The sequence below is a fragment of the Balaenoptera acutorostrata genome, chromosome 2, assembly GCF_949987535.1.
Source record: "Balaenoptera acutorostrata chromosome 2, mBalAcu1.1, whole genome shotgun sequence".
Lineage (NCBI taxonomy): Eukaryota > Metazoa > Chordata > Mammalia > Artiodactyla > Balaenopteridae > Balaenoptera > Balaenoptera acutorostrata.
In genome coordinates, this window is record NC_080065.1 from 56502914 (window position 1) to 56517190 (window position 14277).

Consider the following 14277-nt stretch of genomic DNA (forward strand, 5'->3'; position numbering starts at 1 on the left):
TGGACGATGAGTGATCTTGAGGCACATGGTACAGTAGTATGTACAGTACAAAAGTACAAAAGTCACAGCATGGAATCTCCTGTAGCAGCTCCTGCACTGTGGAATGCAGAAATCTAAATGGAAGATGTTGTGTTTTTCTACTTCGATCTTCTCACTAAGCATCATCTCCCAGAAATAAAGTCCACAGTGTTTATATCGGTGCCTGGCCCACAGAAGGCCTTCTGTAAATATTAGTTCCCTTCCTCCTTTCTTCTTTTGCAAGTCATTTCCCTGCATCAGTGAGGCTTCCGTAGCCTGGCGAGTTTGTTTTGGAAGTAGTCTTAGGAGGCTTATGTAATGTTAGGGAAGGAGGAAGGAGGAAGGAGAGGAGTTCAGGGAGCATCTGGTCCAAAAACAGAGAGTGGGAAAGGAAGCAGGCTCAGGGAAGCCTCTTCCACCAGTCCAGGTGGCCCACACCTTGCACCAGGTACAACAGTAACATAAAGCTGTTGTTCTGTAGCTGGGTGACGGGGCTGGTGCTGCCTGCACAAAGATGGCATAGAGGAAGAGGATGGGTGTGGTAACTAGCCATGGGGCTCAGTCTTTATCGGTCACCAGCTTTGATACCTGGGGCAAGTCACTTAAACTCCCTAAACCTCAGTTTCCTTATCTGTAAAATGGGGATGATGATAATACCATGTCAGAGGGTGCTTTTAAAGATTAAATGAGATAACCTGCCTAAAGCACTTAGGGTGGTGCCTGGTGTGCAGTGAGGGCTGTGCCTAGCAAGGAAGAGAGGGGCTGGTGGATTGAGACCAGGGAAAGTGGGTGTTGCCCAGTGCCTTACTTACTTGTTTCTCACATGCTGAACTCACAAAGTAAGTATATTTTTAATAGTAGTTTTAGAATTCTTGTTTATAGACATGATTAAAAAAAGATGATAGAACTCTCAGTCCTCTTCAACTCTTCTTGTTGCTGTGTTGGTCTTATTTATGCAACTCTACCCAATCCTTGGGGGCTGATTTGAAAACTCAAGGGATTCTTGACCGTGAATTATCTTCTGTCTGTTTTTACTACACTGTGGCTTCTGTTGAATACTTCTTTTAGCAGAGCTATGAACCAGTATCCAAAGGCAAGATCTTTTCCTCGCCTGATTTCATGTGGTTGTTGGGAACGTCTTGATTTGTCCTTCACTCCTGGAACCTGGAGAAGAGTTTTCTTCCCAGCAAGTGTGGGGTTGGGGGGTCTGAACAGAGGGCTCCTGTTTGGAGCCAGACCCTTTTGTAGAAAATAGATAAAAATATGTGAGTTCCCAGTAATGATTGGTCAGCCAATCAGACTTTTCAAGGATAGTATAATCAGTAATCAGAAGATCAAAGTGATCAAGTTATTCATGCACTCATGACCCAAGTGAATAGTAGACTATGAAGTTAAGACGGATTCCTTTCTGAGAGTCTATCAAGCTGTTCATTGCTCCTTCTTTCTCCTTTTTCTTCTGTCTCCCTCATTACCTTTCCCACCCTCTCCCTTCCTCCTCTTACATGTCCTTCTGAGTCATTTTCTCCTTCCTATGTTTCCGTAGTTCATGTTCCCCTGGGGGCCTGGTAGGTTAGACCTGGCCTATTCTTGGGGGCTGGGAGTCCACGTGGTGGATGACGACTTGGGATTCAGCCCTGGGATGGTGCGACCAGACAAAGGAGAGCTGGGCTGTTAGCACCATGACCTAAAGTTCTAAAGCAAGCCCTAAAGCCTGGCTGTGGCTCCCAGCAGAGGTGGGGCAGACGTGCGGCCGTTCACTGGGCCGACAGGCAGGAGGCATTGAGGTCAGGCACTGTGTTGGGATCTGGTCCCCAGCAGGCTGCGTTTCAGAGGCCAGAGTCAGTCAGTGCCAGACCCTGGGCACAAGGCAGCCCCCAGACCTTGAGTTCTGGGGGCCCAGGCCAGGGAGAGTAGTAACTGAGCAGCAGAGACTCAGCCCAGGGATACAGGGTAGACAGCTGGGCGGACCCTGGTCAGATAGAGATCCAGGAGTAAGTGCGATTTGGTGCTGAGCCAGGGAGCTACTGACTGAAGGTCTTGGGATTTCTTTATTTAGAATTGTGGACTATATTCATTTATAAGTATTTAATACATTTAATGTTATGTAATTATTTATTTATTATGGGTTATTTTTGCTAAGAGAGAAGACTGTTGGGCTCTGTGGTGGGAGCGGGACACATCCAGGATGGAAGCGTGAGGTGACACGGAGCATGGGAGCTGACAGGGCGTTAGCGTCTGTGAACAGGTCTTGTTGGATCACTTTCTCCTCTTCCCATCGCCCTCTCCTTTCTCCCTCAGTCCTTTCTTTCTCTTTCTTCTCCATTCTCTGCACACTCTCTGGTTATGTTTTCCCTCTTGAAGAAGAAATGAAGCTGATAAAAATAGTTTGCATGGGCCTGCACCACCCCCCCATCCCCAGAGCCCTCCTTTGAGTTCTCTTACTATTTGCCAATTTCTCAGTGACTGTTTTTCCTGTCCTTCTAAAATGTTTCCATTTTAACCAGGTGAGGCCCCTGAGCTGCTGAGAGCGTGTGACTCATGCTTCTTAGGAATGTTTTTCTGAAGAGAGTTTATTTTGTCTCTTGGGTCAGGGTTCGGTTTGCTACCGCTACCCATGGCAGACTTCTTCAAACAAACCTTTCTTCCTCTTAATGTAAAATCATGAAATGAGTATTAATTTATACGTTTGTCCAGTTAAAGAGCTTGCACATTATTTTACAAGAAGAGCATATTTTGAAGTTTTTCCCAGACACTTGTGGAAAGTTTATTTTTAGGGTCAATAGATGTTACTGATCAGAAGTTCTAGTGCTTGATTATTTTTCTTTTATGGTTCTGGCAAAATGAAGCGGGGGAAGAGAGGAAATGGAAGGGGGGAAGAGAAGAAACATTTGAGCTTTTTCTCTTCCTAGGAACTTGATACTGATCAGCTAACTTAATCCTCAAGAATCCCGTGAGGAGGAAGTAATTTTCCTTATTTTATAGATGAAGTTATCATTCGCCCCCTGTAAGTGGCCGAGTGCTGTCCCAGCTGTAGGCTTGCCTCACAGCCCTGCCTCCCCCTCTCTCCTGTTTTCTGGTCCCCTCAGGAAATGGGATGTGATTCCCGCACTGCTCTTAGACCACCCGCCATGGTGGGGCGGTTGGTGCCTGAAGAAGGACGGATGTTTAGGGTCAGGCTGTGTGGCACCGATGGTGGGAGAAACTCTGCTCTTCCTCCTACACCTCCTCTCAGAGAAGGTTTAGCTGCCAGTTATTCTCCTTGGTTGGTTTTCATTTAGTTGAAAAAAACACTTGTCTTTCGGTGCTTATTTCACATTTTTCATGTTCCTTCTCTTTCCGTCTCTGGAGCAACAGCAAATCCTTCCTCCTGCCGTAACACAAGATAGTTCTCCCTCAGCCTCAGACCCTGTGGACTCAGGTATTTCCCCTCTACGCTACTTAGCACAGCAGCTTCTCAACAAAGAGAGGATTCTCCTCATACGTCCTTCTTAGACCAACTTGTTTAGAAAATAATTTTTTTTCTGTACCCCATGAAAGAAAAGCTTGAAAAGCCCAAGCTAGAAGGAAAATTACCAAGTGTTTACACACCGCTCTGTGTTCCTTCAGGCACTGGCTTCAGGGTCCCCGAGAAGACCATAATCTATGTGAGTAAATGACAGTTAACTCCTTTCTGCGTTTCAGGCATTAAGTAACACCGCATGGCTTAGCCAATACAGTAAGGACCGGAAATTAATGAGGTGCTGGACCACAACTCTGCTCTGTGTGCATTCTGTTTTTTATCTTCAGCCCTTAGCACAATGTCTAGTTGTTAAAACACCTCTTGGTTGATAAAGCATGTATGAACAAAACCCATAGAAAATCATACAAGTCAATTATAATAGAGTGGTGGATACCAGCAGGACTGCAGGAGTAGGTAAGGGAAGCAAGGTCATAGATTGTAGGTCTGGAAATCCGGGTTCTGGTCAGGAGTCATGCACCAGAAACCTAGGCGGTTATCTTTGCAAACCTGGGCGGTTGACTTGGCTGGGCCTCTGTCTTCTGAAAAGCAGGAAATTAGACGACAGGTAATTCTGTTTTGTGATTCTGTAATTCTGACCTGAGGATTTCAGCTAAGAAGTCCTAGAAACCGCTTCTGTAGACTGCCAATTAGGATTGAACTAGATCATTCAGATTGGTTGACACCAGAGTGTAAGACCCAGTCTTCTCTGGGGAGCCTTCTAGGACCGGGGATGAAAGAGGGAATTAAAATCAACTTTCCGGGGCTTCATGTGCTTTGCTGCTGTGAGCCCCTCTCACGGTTTGGAACAGCGGAAGGACCATGGGCTTTGGAGTTAGGAATCTTGAGCTTGATTCCTTTTGTACCTCCTGTGGAGCTGATAACTTTGGAGGGGTTAATCTTTCCCAATGTGTTTGCCTGTTGGTAAAATGGGAATGCTACAACTACCTGCCTGGGGGTCTACTCTCCCCACCAGAGGGGGAAGCTGGCACAGAATGTCGAGTTTTGGGGGCATCGTGGAGATTTTCCCCTCTGCCTTTAAGTGCAGGAGTATATTCTCTGCCTGCTTTGTTAACCGCGGTCAGAAACTTTAGTTATGTTGCTGATGGGGACATGATGGTGCCCGGGGAATTTAATGTCTTCAGATAAGTAAACAACTTCAGGCATAGATCAGATCCCTAACTAAAGGTCAGAGACACATCTAGAATATTAAAGTGACAGGAAAATAGGTGATATGTATGCAAAGTCAAATCAGTATATTCCCTGTGATTCCCCAGTGTCATTGTTTCTAAATTAAGAAGTGCTATGTTTCGAAATACTGTAATATAATATTAGCTCTGTTTTTTTCGTCTGCAGACAATTGAATTTAATGCTTAATGTACACATCACAATTAAACGCCTGCTGTGTGGCGCTTTGTCGTTGGGACTATGATGATAGAGCTGGCGGTGTGTGTGTTGGCGGGGGGATGTTCATAAGCAAAGGAATTAACTTTCTTGAAGCTGAGTTGACAGACAAAAGCGAGATTGTGGTATCAAAGTGCTAATTTACATATTTCTCTCAGGAAGGAAGAAAGAAAATCAATTCTCTTAAGAGATGAAACTAGTGGTGCAGCTCTGTTTAGGTGAATGCCATTGTAGTTTGATCTACTAATGTATGTTAGGATGTTTCTGAAACACTTTTTGTATTGCTAATTGAAGTTTGTGATTCAAAGAATTAATTACAAAACTGAAGATGGAAAATGATATTGGTATCTAGTACATCTTTCAGTTTAAATATGTTCTATTGATGTAGTTTTTAAAACATAGATGTTCATTGAGACAGTGAAATGCAATAAACAGCTAAATAGGTTGGGTAAATTAATGTGGCTCAGGAAATGGTTTGCTTAACAAATCTTGTTGACATGAACAATTCTTGCTTAGATTCTATCTATGCTCTCCGTTTGCCCCCCGCTTCTTGTTCTCAAAAGGTTTTAAGATGACCTACAGTAACACATAACTCAGCAAGATGAATAACTTAAAAATAGGTGCAGATAGACAAAAGAAAAGCAAGTATAGAGCAGAGTTTCTTAACAGTGACATTATGGATGTTGTATGCTGGATAATTCTTTGTTGCTGGGGGCTGTCCTGGGCTTTGCAGAATGTTTAGTAGCACCCTTGGTCTCTAGCCAGTAGATCCCAGCACATGCCCTGCCCCCTTTATGTTGGACAAACCAAAAATGGTTCCAGATATTGCCAAACGTCCCCCAGGCAACAAGATTACCACTACTTGAGACCACTATAACAAAATACCATAGACTGGGTGCCTTATAAGCACAGTTTATCTCTCATAGTTCTGGAAGCTGGAAAGTCCAAGATCAAGCCGTTGGCAGATACAGTGTCTGATGAGAGCCTGTTTCCTGGTTCATAGCCAGATTTTTTTCTAGCTATGTTCTCACGTGGTGGAAGGGGCAAGGGAGCTCTGTGGGATTTCCCATTCATGACGGCTCTGCCCTCATGACCTAATCACCTCCCAGAGGTCTTACCTCCAAATACCATCATTTCGGGGGGTTAAGGGTCAACATATAAATTTGCGGTGGGGACACAAACATTCAGTCTAGCAGAGGGTAAGGTGAAATCCAGTGAGGTTACTGCAGGTTACAACCAGATCCATGAAGTCTTGATGGAGACTGGACAGGCCACACTTGCTGGTGATGGACTGCAAGCTTTGCCCTGTGATTTCAAGTGGCTGAATTAGAGGAACATGATTAGTTATATGGTTCATGGGCTTCCCAGGATAAAATAAGACCATAACCCAGCAGAAGCAGAGCTGTTTCTAGTGAAGAGAACTGACAGCATTTTCTCCAGGGTTCTGTCTCTCCAGCTGGAATGAAGCTCCTAGTGGACAAGGATTTTTGTCTGTTCTGTCCACTGTTGTGCCCAGAGGAATACCTGGTTCCCAGCTGCTTAATATTTGTATAGAGATGAGTCTTGGCAAGAAGGGTACTGTTCAATATAGGCCCTTATGTTTATAGAACAGAGTGGCAGGACTTATAGAGGGCTGCTTCTTACAATATCATTAAATGGAAACATGCATTCTGGGTGGCATAGTCCAATATGAATGTCAGCAAATTCAGTTAAATGGGCCCCAGTAAAATGTGGTCCAAGATTGTAGCTCTCTCAGTGTCTGACTCAATCTATAGTAAGATTTTAAGATGCTGGGGGAAGGGAGGTTGTACATCCTTCAGGTAGTGGTGAGAATGTTAAATATTTTCTCTTCTCTCTATTCTTTGAGTCACCGTAGAGATAAGAATGCTGGAGACGTACCACTGGGAAGGGCCAGGCAAGTAAAGAGCCATATGCTTTACGAGTCAACAGGCTAAGGCAAGGGGAGACTTGAGCTGTGATGAGAGTTACCATCAACATCATTTCTTAGTGCTTGTATGTGCCAAGCCCTGTGTCAAGCCCTTTTCATCCATCCTCCCTCTGTGTCCTCACCACCTCTGAGGTCCGTACTTCAGAGAGGAGTTAAGTAGCATGACAATGGGATTCTGTGCCTGAGAATTCAAATTTGGAGGAGGCGCCTCACCTCATGCATGCTGAGAACCGCATGATCAAGACCCAGGAGTTAGTGCTCGAGAGCACAGCACAAGAATTACAGCCTGAAATAATTTTATTTATTTATTTATTTTTATTTTTTAGTTATTCCTTGTTTTGGCCTGAAATAATTTTAAAGCAATTCATTCAAACCAAGTTCTCATTTGAGCCATAAAGAAAAGAAAAGACAACTCAGTAAAACTATAATCAGTTTAATTTCCTTGCAAACCATTTATGATGAAGTACACACACAGAGATGTTTCCGGATGAAGTAACTTCTACATGGGGATGTTAATAGACACCACAGCTAATATTTATTGCACACATACTGCATTCTATGTATTGTTTTAAGCGCATATATGAATTCTTTTAAACTTCACAGCCACCTCGAAAGATAGGTAGTATTCTTATTGACATTTTGCAGATGAGGGAACAGGCATAGAAAGCGTTAAATGTCCTAATTAGGATAGGAAGTGTTGGCATTCCTGGCCACTGAGGAATTAGTATGAAAACAATAATGACTGTCTTAACTATAGAACCCTATCAAATTTCAAAATGTTGTTTATAGGACTTGGTTTAAATGTAAATAAAATCCAATTTTGCAATAAACTCATTTCAGGTTGCCAATTTGGTTCCTTTCTGGATGGAGGCAATAGAGCAATTAATTAAGATTACAAGCATAGTCTATGCAGTGTTACAATTATTCATTTATTTTCATATCTTCGGTTTCATAGAATATTTAAAATCAAGAAACAGAATAAGTGAACAGTGTCTTCGTAACCCTTTGTTACTAGTCAATCTCTTTCTCTCTCTTTTTTAGCATAAAAAAGACTTTACTGTCAGACCCTATTATGTGTGCGGTGATCCCTGTGAACTAATGAACTTTGGCCTTAGGGCACTTGCATTCTGGATGGGTCTTTAAAATGCAGGTGCCACATCTTGGGAATGAATAAGGAATTACTGAAAGGAGGAGCTGATAGACTCAGTGATTATGCTAGTTAGGATAGATTTAAAAGGTCGAATAATTCATTATTTAGGAATCACCTTCAGAGGTAGCAGTGTTCGAAAATTAGCATATTAGTTTGTATATAGAAAAGATTCTTTGAAAAGATGCCATTTGCTCTAACCTAAGGGTCTTTTCATATATGAAGTGTTCAACTTTGTCAAAATGCTAGACTCCCTTTAGCATTTTTACCTTGAGTAACATTTAAGATTATAAGTTGATCCTGTTTTTTTCCAGTAATCAAAATCCTTTATTGCATATGTTTTTTTGTTTAATCTAAATACCAGAGATTTGCAGTTTGTTCTCTCAACAAATATTTATAAGGTGGCTTTTAAGTAGAGCAGTGGACAAATGGTGGACAAAACAGAGTAGTATGTAATTTCATGTAACTTACATTCTAGTGGGAGAAGAAGGACAATAAACAAATATAAAAGGTCTAACATGTTTGTAGTGATAGATGCTAAGGTGAAAAATTTGAAAAGGGAAAAAAGTGATGGGCCTACCCTTTGTAACCAAGCAGGACCCTATGGGACCTTCCCAGGACAGAATTCTCCCCCATATCCTCTGCTTTAGCTCCTCTCTGAAGTACCTAGATGATAGTATCTGATGTATATTTCCTGAGTTTTTCAGATGCTAAAACCACCACCAAATGGAAGAAATGAACTGCTTGATGATCATGAGCTCGTAGCCCCCAGACCTTCTGGCACCTAAGGATTGATTACCATCACCCAATCAGAGAATTGTGCATGGGCTGATGACAAACCCTGGGATACCCCCTCCCTCACCTTGCCTTTAAAATGCTTTGCTGAAACCCTTCAGGGAGTTTGGGTTTTTTGAGCATGAGCCACCCATTTTCCTTGCTTGGCCGAGCAATAAACCTTTCTCTGCTCCAAACGCCAATGTTTCAGTTTATTTGACTTCACTGTACACTGTGTACAGTGTACTTCACTGTACACTGCACACAAACTTGTGTTCAGTAACACTTTTATGTAGGGCCATTAGAGAAAGCCCCCCCTGAAAGAGTAACCTTTTAATAGAGACCTTTAGGACGGGGGGGGGGGGGGGAACATGGTAGCTAATATCTGGAGTGTATCCCAGGTAGAGGAAGTAATCAGTGTAAAGGTCCTGGGTGGGGAGATGCCTGGGGCTTTTGAGGTCCGGCCACAGACGGAAGTGGAGTGAGTGGAGTAGTAGGAGCTGGGTTCAGAGAGATGGGGGTAGAGGTGGTAGGACCTTGTAGGGCATTGTCAAGACTTCGGATTTTGTTCTGGGTGAAGGGGAAGTCATGGGAGGACTCCAAGCAGAGGATCTGGAGCATCTGGCTTATGTTTTAGAAGGGTCACTGGCTGCTGTGCTGAGAGTAGGATGGAAGCAAAGAGATCTATTGGGAGGCTATTTCAAGAGAGATCCGGAAGGCAGAGACCGGAGTGGTAGCAGTAAAAGTGGTGAAGTGATTGGATTCTGGATATATTTTAGAGGTTGAGTTAGGGGATTTGCTGATCAGCTATAGAGTAAGAAAGAGAAGTTTAGAATAAGTTTAAGGTTTGTGACTTGAGAAGCTAGACAAAAGGAGTTACCATTTACTGAAGTTGGAAAAATCTCTTTAGTTTCCAAATAACAATGGTTATGTGAACATGTAAATGAGAGAACTTGTGTGCTTGGGCAGGAAAGTGTCTGGAGATGAGGCTGGAGAAAACTGTCAGTTAAGAAGGCTGCAAGTTCAGTGTTCATCGAAAGTTATAATATGCCTTTTTAGAAAGAGATGGATGAAACTGTGGGATATAGCCATAGAAGAAACACATGGTCCATGTTTGGAGACAGTGGTAGTGGTTGTGGTGGTGATGGCAGAGACACTAAACAATATAAGACTCAGTCTTGTAAATGATTTGGCTTTAATTCATATTCACTGATGGCAGAAGCCACAGTGTAATTGTGGTGGACTCTTCTGTTTTACTCATCCTGATAGCTGTAAAACAGCAAACAATGGTTGGAGATGATCAACATAGAAGATAGATATAGATTTCTGGTGATGAGCATTTCTGTAGGACTGGTAATTTTGGAAACTTTTCCCCAAGTCTGGATCAGACTTACAGTAGTTGTGTACGCCGTTTGTTCTCTAGGACGCTTACATGTTTCCTGTGATAAACTGCTAGCAAAATTATTACTGAAATGCAAATCAAAACTACAATGAGGTATCACCTCACACCAGTCAGAATGGCCATCATCAAAATGTCTATAAATAATAAATGCTGTATGTAGGGGGTGTGGAGGACAGGGAACCCTCCTACACTGTTGGTGGGAATGTAAGTCAGTGCAGCCACTGTGGAGAACAGTATGGAGGTTCCTTAAAAAAACAGAAATAGAGTTATCATGATCCAGCAGTCCCACTCCTGGGCATATATACGGAAAAGACAAAAACTCTAATTTGAAAAGATACACGCACCCCAATGTCCATAGCAGCACTATTAACAATTGCCAAGACATGGAAGTAACCTAACTGTCCATCGACGGATGAATAGATAAAGGTTATGTGGTATATATACAATGGAATAGTGTTACTCAGCCATAAAAAAGAAAGAAATAATGCCATTTGCTGCAACATGGTTGGACCTAGAGATTATCATACTAAGTGAAGTAAGTCAGTAAGTCAGATAAAGGCAAATATCATATGATATCACTTATATATGGAATCTAAAAAATGATACAAATGAAGTTACTTACAAAACAGAAACAGACTCACTGACATAGAAAACAAACTTACGGATACCAAAGGGGAAAGGAGGTAGGAGGGATAAATTAGGAATTTGGGATTAACAAATACATGCTACCATGTATAAAATAGGTAAACAACAAGGACATACTGTATAGCACAGGGAACTATATTCAATATCTTGTAATAACATAATGGGACAGAATCTGGTAAAGAGTGTGTGTATATATACATATATGTGTGTGTGTATATGTATGTGTGTGTGTGTCTGTGTTTAACTGAATCACTTTGTTATACCTGAAACATTGTAAATCAACTATACTTCAATTAAAAAAAAAAAACTGCTAGCAAGAGAGGTTGCTTACCTGTAAGAGGTAAGTTTGGTCCCTGTCTGTCTAACTTCCAAACTCAGTAATATGCAAATGCACCTTTTCAAACTGTTTTGTGGCTATTGGAGCTAAAAGCGGTTAAGAAAACTAAAGGTAGGTAGGTAGTTTTGAGGAAAGCTAGTCTACCAGGAATCAATGCTTGCCATCAGCGAATAAAGTACAGAGAACGTGTTTCAGTCCAGGATACTTTGTGGCTAGCGGCGTGCTAGGTGAGTATGTGACAAGGGAGTAGGGTCTGGCTCTTCAGGAGTCCACTGACTGCTTGGTGAGAGAAATTAGAAGTGTTCAGAGCAAGTATGACAAACGCAGGCTTAGATGCCCTTGAACGTGAGTGAAAGTTGTAAAGACAACCTCTGTCTTTAGTTGAATTCCTTGTAGTGTGGAGACTTTGGAAGTTTGGAAAGGTTGGAAAACATTAAACTGAAATCATTCAGAGGGCAGTGTCCAAAGTGATATGTTGACTGTCTGCCTTAAGCTCCAGGGTCTGATGAAATGTTTTTAAAGGGATCATGAGTGTTTGAATCAGGACAAAAAATAAAAAATAAATTGCAAGGCTGTAGTGGACCATTTTGAGAAGCTCTGACTAATCGTAGAAAGAAAAGTAGAGCGACTGACAGCACAGCAAATTTGGAAAAATGATATATTTAGAGAGAGCGCTGTTGGGAGTGTGATTTTGATGTGAGGAAGAAAATGGGATCCTGGAACATGGCACAATGCTTATGGGTTTTTCTGCTTATATTGTGTTGGGAACATTTGCAGCCCTCACAGTTCACTGCCTCTATTTTGCCAGATTTAAAATAATACTCCTCTCTAGGGGTTGTGATTCTGATTAAAAAACTCTGGCTTATGGACTAATAGCTTATGACTCTATATGTGACGAAATGGATTTTCTTTTTTATTTGCCTACACCTTCTCCTTGATTTCCTTCTCTTTCTTCTATACTTGTTTCATGTCTTTTATGGCTTTGTTGGAAATATGTAAGGAAATCACATAATTCCTCCTTAGGAATTATCTTCTTTCCTCTGCTTATTTTGTTCACCCTCTGTTAATTGGCAATATAACAGACTTCCCCAGAGAAATTAATTATAATTCCACAAGCTGAAAAATTTAACTTCAGGTGAAAAATAAGTAGCAGAAGTTGATGAACCTTAAACAATAAATATTTGCATTTAATGCAGCTGCCACTAGTAATTAAGAGAAAATGACTAACTGAAATGAACCCTAACTCACTTGGTTATTCTGAGGGGTTCTTGGTGCATTTATGCGAGTAGTAGCGATTAGGGAGCATTTTGTTGAATGTCTATGACACATTGCCACCTTGTGGCTGCATGTTTTTCTTTCACTGTAAAAGCAAATTTTTAATATTAAGTCTATATGATATTTTATTTTTTGCCTAGTATTTATACTTCCCTTGATAACAAAAGATTTGAGACATCTTAGAAGAATACATTTAATACAGGGCAGGAGAATTTAAGACAGTGTCCTTGTTATTTGAAGAGGCAGGACGAAGTATTGAGGGGTAAAAATCCACAATGTCTGCAACTAACTCTCACTATAGGGGTGGTAGGGCAAAGAGAAAGGGGGAGAGAGAGGGAGAGGAGCAAAAGCCATGGGTGGAAGTTAACAATTCACCACTGGTCAAGGGAATATGGTTTTTATTGTACTAATCTTACAACTTTTCTGTTGTTTCAAATTTCCTTAAGATTTCCCCAAAATATTGGCAGAAAAAAGAAAAAAAAAACTGGGGTAAGGGCATAAAATAGAGCTAAGAAGGAGGCAAAATTAGCCTCTGCATTGTATAATGGACTGACTGCACTTGGACCCCTGACTGAGTTCTGCATTTTCTAGTAGCTGATGTGTTACTGTCCAAGGTGCCCTTGCTACATTTCATTGTCTGTAAGGTTTAAGGGCAAAGTGTCTAACACTAGACAGAAATTCGCTCTTGGAGGCCGTTCTAAGTAGGACACTGATGTAATGAACAGCAGCCCTAACAAATACTTCCAAAAGTACAATCTGCAATTCCTTTTCCCTGCTGATCAGGGCAGATCCTGGAGTGGATGCACCGCTAGTTTCTTGAGGACCTCTCACTGAACTACTAAGTGGCAATGAAATACAGTAAAATACTGACTGGCAATGAATTTCAGATGGTACTGATTGACAAGTGCTTGAAATCCAGCTGTTCTGTTACTAATGAATACAGCTGAGCTTGGGGGAGAGTTGACATCATGTAACAGCTGAGTGAGTGTAGTCTATTTCATTTCAACCGGCTTGAGAGGAGTTACTCATAGGCAAGGTCAAATTTCTTTTTGTGCCATGGATTTAAATATGCTGCATGGCATAGACAGACACATAGATGACTTCATCCCTGAATTTCTTTTTCCTGTAAATACACCCATAAGAGTCTTAATCTGAAAAAATTCTGACAGGTATAAGCAGATGACCTTCTTCCTACCCAGGAAAACAAAACAAATCTCAGTGAAGCATCCCTAAAAATGCCTGGCTTTGAGCAGTGTTACCCAACTCTTGTTTGTTTTTAAATTTCTATGAAGTTGGCTCTTTTCTGTGGCAGTTGGAATATCCATGAATATTTTTTGTACTTCATTTTTGTTCTTAATAACTATCTGGGTATATGCATGTGCACATTAATATTTTTGTCTTTAATAACTATCTAGACACATATACATGCATATATACTTACTTGAAGGAGAACATTTTAAAACATAGGGCCCTATTCAGGTATGAGAGGTTTTCTTCTGAAAGCAGGACAGATCTTGAAATAAGTGTTGTGACACAAGGGATTCTTTTGTAGAAAGCTGTCTTTTGAAGTGACTTTGGTTTCTATGACTCTTGTGACAGGATTTCTTTTAAAAAGCTTTGAAGTGATATCAGGACGTATTGATTTCCATTAAGGGCTGTGGTGCTTAGAAAGTTCCCTTCCCTACGTATATTTGTGAGCACCAAAAGCTTGTGAATTTTCTTTTGTGAACAACTAAAGTGATCTATGGATTCTCTGTAGAATCTATAGAGCGATATTCTTCATTTTTTTAGGAGGATCATGGCCCACAGAAAGATATATTTTATATAATGA

General features: G+C 41.3%; 1 protein-coding gene across 4 annotated transcripts in view; it reads left to right on the forward strand.

Moving 5' to 3' along the window:
- Positions 1-14277, forward strand: part of MAST4 (microtubule associated serine/threonine kinase family member 4) — a 569167-nt gene that overhangs the window by 158229 nt on the left and 396661 nt on the right. The gene's annotated exons all lie outside the window — the stretch shown is intronic.